Raw genomic sequence first — 5,633 nt, forward strand, 5'->3', positions numbered from 1 at the left:
CTTTGTTTGAATCTAATTCCATGATTCTTCAGAGTCTAAAATCCTTGCTGCTTCTGTTCTTCTCTTTAAGGGGTTCTGCAACTAGTAAAATGCTCAATTCTACCCCTAACCAACCTAGGTACAATGTCAGCTCCTTCACCAATTTCCAGGAAAATAATCAAATAGCATTATATAGTTTTGAATTACTACACTTTCTAAGTACTTGAGAACTCCTGAGGAAGGGGTACTGCAGAGAAAGAGTAAGCCTTCCAGGTCTTGCTTGCCTCATCAGAACCTGCATTTATCCTCTGTTCTCTCTCTGTAAGTCCCATCCCTCCATCCTCTCCCCAACTGCCCATTCAGTAGATTCCATCCCTACTGCTCTCAATCTTTGCTACATGAAGGATGCCAGGAATACTGGATTCACCTGGGAGTTCACTAGAAATGCAGATCCCTGACGTGTCCCCAGACCTACTGAATTAGAATATTTTGTTTAACAGATCCATATCCATACTGATTCATGTGCAAGTTAAACTTTAGGAAGCATCTGAGCTAAGTCATCTTCTCAGGCCTCTCAGGACTCACTTCTACTGCAAGTAGCTATATCAAAGCAGGTGCTAAGAGATTTTAAAAGTCTCAACTTTCTTCCTTACTCTTCACACATTGTGTGGTGACCAAGACAATGCTGTTTCTTTCATGCTCACTTATCATCAGGCTCAAGTTGCCACTGATTTTGGTCCCATTAGCAAGAATTAATCAGCGTTGTGTACCTTAACTGGCATCAGTGTATTTTCTATCTTCCTTCCTTCCTTCCTTCCTTCCTTCCTTCCTTCCTTCCTTCCTTCCTTTCTTTCTTTCTTTCTTTCTTTCTTTCTTTCTTTCTTCTTTCTTTTTTTTAGAGAAAATCAAAGCCTGTGTTTATTGAGGCACTGGTGGACTGACCTACAATTTGGAAGAGATGGTAATGTGAATACAGTACTCATCATCAAAGCAAATTGAGATACAAAGATATCTGAAATGACATTACAGTGACATGATGCTTTAATAAGTTAAGGAAATGAATTGCTCACTAACTACTTTCTCATTTAATGATCTTTCAAACTCTTCTCCTTTCTTGATTGAGGCTTTCAGCTCAGGAATGACTGCAGCTATCATCTTCTCTTTGAAAGGGATGATTTTGCCAATGCTTACATTCTTCTTCATGCCCTTTCCCCCCAATAGCTTTGGTGTGGAGAAATAGGGACAGTGCATTTCTTGGGACTTAACAAAGGAACATTCAACAGCTCTTTCCTTTCTGTTGAATGCATCCACGAGGGAAAATATATGGACAGGGTGGCAGAGCCTGCTCCAGCTTTAGCCTTGACCACCACAATTCTGGCCAGTGAAGGTTGTCAGCTGGTCCTGAGAAAAGTCCACCTTGGCAGTGCACTGAGTGATCAGGGGATGGTAGTATTTCCAGCATGATTGTCAAAGACAGGAACATTGACTCCAGCTGGATCCAAACCTTTTAGTTCTGCGATGAAAGTGTTGGCTCTGACATTGTCCAGGGTTGTCACCCCAGAGGTCTTATTGGCATTGTACACTCCATGTTTCTTGAAACCTTATGATGTGATGGGATGGTGAAGTTACCTGAATTTGAAATGATGCAGATCACAGCCTCAGGGCAATGCTGGGCACAGGCAGCAGTCAAGGTGACCACAATTGTATCATTGGTGTTGAACAGGTCATCCCATGTCATGTCTGGGACTCCAGCTGGAATAACCACCAATCACAACCTTTCAGGCAGTTTGCCAGCTTCTCAGGTCTAAGGTAGCCTTTCACAGTCACGCTGGTCTCTATGTGGCTCAGATCTGTGGCCCCTCCTGGTATATGAGCAATATTGTAGAGCGTCAGGCGGCTCACCAAAGAGCTATTGTTCAGGAGAAGCAAAAAGGGCTGCCCAATTCCTCCAGAAGCCCTGGGCACAGCTATTTTAGCATTGCTCTGGCGGCCTAGGTGCTGAAGCTGCAGCAGAGAGTGGCGCCAGCTTGGCAAGGCAAGAGCAGAGAGCATGGCTGGGGCGGGTGGAACTGGGACCAGCAAGCAAAGGAGCTAGAGGTGGGCAAGTGACTACAATGACATTTAACTGCTACACTCCACATGGCCTCGAAGGCATCAGTATATTCTTGGCACAATAGTTCTAAATCACCTTGTTTTGTTTTGCTTCCACTTCTGAGGGCTATGATTCCCAGTGCAGTAGCAAGATTCTGAAGGTGTGTTAACTGACTGATGAAGACAAATGGTGATGCCTCTTCAAGTATACCTTATAAAACAACTTTTAAGACGGGAACAGAGTGACCCTTGGCTTCTTGTGAATTCACTTTGAGATATTTATGCAGTTTCACAATACATAAATAAACTACTAGGGATCTCAAAGTAAAAGGCAGAAGTTTAATTATGCAAGCCATCTGAAAGAGAATCATGGAACAAAGTACAAAAGGGCATCTAGCCCCCATTGATACAGATCATTAAATAACAAGTGTCACAGGCCTGGAAATGATATCTCTAGATAAAGTGAGAGGATGAAGCTGCATTGTTGTGGTTTCAAACTCTGGCCACTTTAATGTTTACTCTTCAGACTCCTTTTAAATTCCTTACCTTGAGCCAACCCAGTTATTAGATTTTGGAAACTTATATGTAGTCTTCTTAATTGACAAATTGACAAACAGAAAGTGGTGTGCCAGTGAATAATGTTGAAAATATAAACTACCTGTGGAAGCAAAATAAGCTAAAGATGGCATTTGAAAAAGTTGATCCAGGGGACATGATGTATAGAGAGAGTGGGTACAGGATTATCAGTATGATGGAGAAAAAACTAACGTGGAAGACAAATAAAATTTACTTTAAAAATCTCAATAAAATTATTCGTATATGTATAGTTGGCAAGTCAGGAGAAAAAATAAAAATATAAAGAAATAAAAGTTATTGATTACTACAGTTGACAATTAAGACCGAAGGACATGCTAGTAACCCTTGCAGGAACCAATTTTTCATAGCTAGCATAGAATCAGGGTGATTGACACCACCATTCTATGTTTTGACATCATTGCCCTACTGTGTCAAGCTGTGAATTCTAATAACCCTTTATTGTTTCTTGACAAGTTATTACCAACTTTGATAAAGCAAGACATATAAAGCAAATTCCTCAACACATTCAGAGAAGTACATTTTTTTTTGCAATGTAGTGTCCTATTCAATATCTATTAAATTTTTTCTCAAAATGTTTTCAATCATATTACCAATTCACTGTCACTTTCATTTTAATCTCTGGACCCTTCTTTGATCATACATTTTAATACTTTGTGTGTGTCCATGATGGAGAGCACACATTTTGTGTGTTGTGTGTGCTTTGGATGTTGTTTTTGTTGTTAATCCTCACCTGAGGATATTTTTTCCATTGTGTTTTACAGAGAGTGGAAAGGAGGGATGGAGGGGGAGGGAGAAAAAGACAGAGAGAAACATCCATGTGAGAGAGAGACAGCAATTGATTGCCTCCTGCACACACCTCGACTGGGGCCAGGGTTGGAACCTGACTGGGAATTGAACTCAAGACCCTTCAGGGCACGAGCAAATGCTCTAAGCACTGAGCTACACTGGCCAGGGCAGTGTTTTTAATGTATTTTTTCATTGACTGAAATGATGTGTGCTGCTGTTGCTCAGGCCTTTTCCTAGAGTACATTCCTTTTTTTTTTGAAACAAGCTTCCTTTGAGGAGAAAACCTAAATCTGGTTTTCATTCTTTGCTCAAGTTTCTGAGTGCAGGATCAAATAATGTAAGAAAAATAAATACATTAAATTTGTGCTTTGGAGTCAGCAAAACTAAAATAAAAATCATCTAAAGGGTGTAGTTTTTTTGATAGACCTGCCACAAAATATTTTCAGTTATTCCTTGCTTCTTAACTCAACTTTCATTTATCATATCCTTTTCAATTCAGTGTTTTCCTGATGATTTTCAATGTATACTCCTGTTTCCTAGTGCTATTGAAAGAAACAGAGACAGAGAGAGATAAAAACAGTTAAAAAGCATTTCTTAGGTATGTATACATTTTCCCATTTAAAAAATCTTACTTTTATTCTGTTTATATTGTTGTCATATTCATTCTCTCACATGATCCACATTATGACCTTCTCACTTTTTGGAATAAGCAAGCTGTGGACCAAATTGTCTGAAAACACACACACACACACACACACACACACACACACACACAGTCCATACTGTATTACTTGTATGGCATAGAATCGTCATGAATAGCCTTGTCTCTCTTCAAGAAATATGTGAAACTGTTTTTCCCTGGATATGAACAATTTCACCAAACTGAAAACTCTTTGCATATTTTGAGATAGTGCCCCCACTGTCATTTTACTTTTGCCATTACCAAGCCAGACCCATGCCAACCAGCTAGTTATCAAACCTAAATTTAGGATCCGGGTCTGACCAACTAAGTGTTCTAAGGGAACAACTAGGCCAGTTATTAAAACTCTGCAGTGTTCTGCAAAATCCAGATATGAAATTACCGAATCTGTACTGAAAAATGTTTACTCTGTCCTTGATATCTGTTCTCAGTTAGACTTCTTTACTATTGAAGCTAAGCATTTGTGTCTTTGTCACCATTCCATTTTTCTTTCATTCTTCCAAATGGTTTTCCAACCATGCCTGAGTTTCTCAGCATACCTGCGAATACTGTAATGTATAGTCTTGCAAGATGTTTCTTGCCTTCCCATAATACCTTCTGGGAAGTATCAGGGCAAATGTAAAATAGCAGATTATGTACATAAATGAGGATAGTTTGACGGTAATCATTAATAGCCCTTTAAATGGAAAGAGATCAACAGTAGAGAAATTGCTTTAGATTAAGCTAGAGTTGACTATATTTTGAATAATGTATTTGACAATGACTCCATAAGAATATAAAGTTTAGAAAAGCATTGTATAGAAAAAAAATTAAAGCCTGCATGGAAACAACCAAGATATGTGAATACTAAAGAATGAAGAATTGAAAATGATTCTACCATTTATGGTAACCCATGTATTTAAAAAAAACACATATATTCAAAAGGCAACTTACAGAAAGGAGAATGGTGATTGCCAGAGGCTGGGGGGTAAGGGAGAAATGGGGAGTTATTGTTTAATGGGTTTAGAGTTTCAGTTTTACAAGATGAAGAGAGTTCTGGAGATTGATGGTGGTGATGATAGCACAACATTATGAAGGCATTTAATTCCACTGAAATATAGTACATTTAAAAATGGTTAAAATGATAAATTTTGTGTGCATTCTATGTAATAAAAGGCTAATAAAAGGCTAATATGCAAATTGACTGAACGGTGGAACAACCATTCACTATGCCATCACTGACCATCAGGGGGCAGATGCTCAATGCAGGAGCTGCCCCCTGGTGGTCAGTGCACTCTCACAGGGGGAGTGCTGCTCACACGGCTGAGTGCAGTGGCGGTGGTGGGAGCCTCTCCCGCCTCCATGGCAGTGCTAAGGATGTCCGACTGACAGCTTAGGCCCACGGGGAGCAGGCCTAAGCCATCAGTCAGACATCCCCCGAGGGCTCCTGGACTGCGAGACCATAATAAAGATGGAAGAAATAAAAGGCAACTTAATTTTT

At 39.7% G+C, this 5,633-nt stretch overlaps 1 pseudogene; it reads right to left on the bottom strand.

Annotated features, from left to right (window-relative positions):
• Nucleotides 1-1,020: 1,020 nt before the first annotated feature.
• LOC102243710 lies at nucleotides 1,021-2,092 on the bottom strand (annotated as a pseudogene).
• Between the last annotated feature and the right edge of the window lie 3,541 nt (nucleotides 2,093-5,633).

Source organism: Myotis brandtii, unplaced genomic scaffold, assembly GCF_000412655.1.
Source record: "Myotis brandtii unplaced genomic scaffold, ASM41265v1 scaffold1703, whole genome shotgun sequence".
Classification (NCBI taxonomy): Eukaryota; Metazoa; Chordata; class Mammalia; order Chiroptera; family Vespertilionidae; genus Myotis; species Myotis brandtii.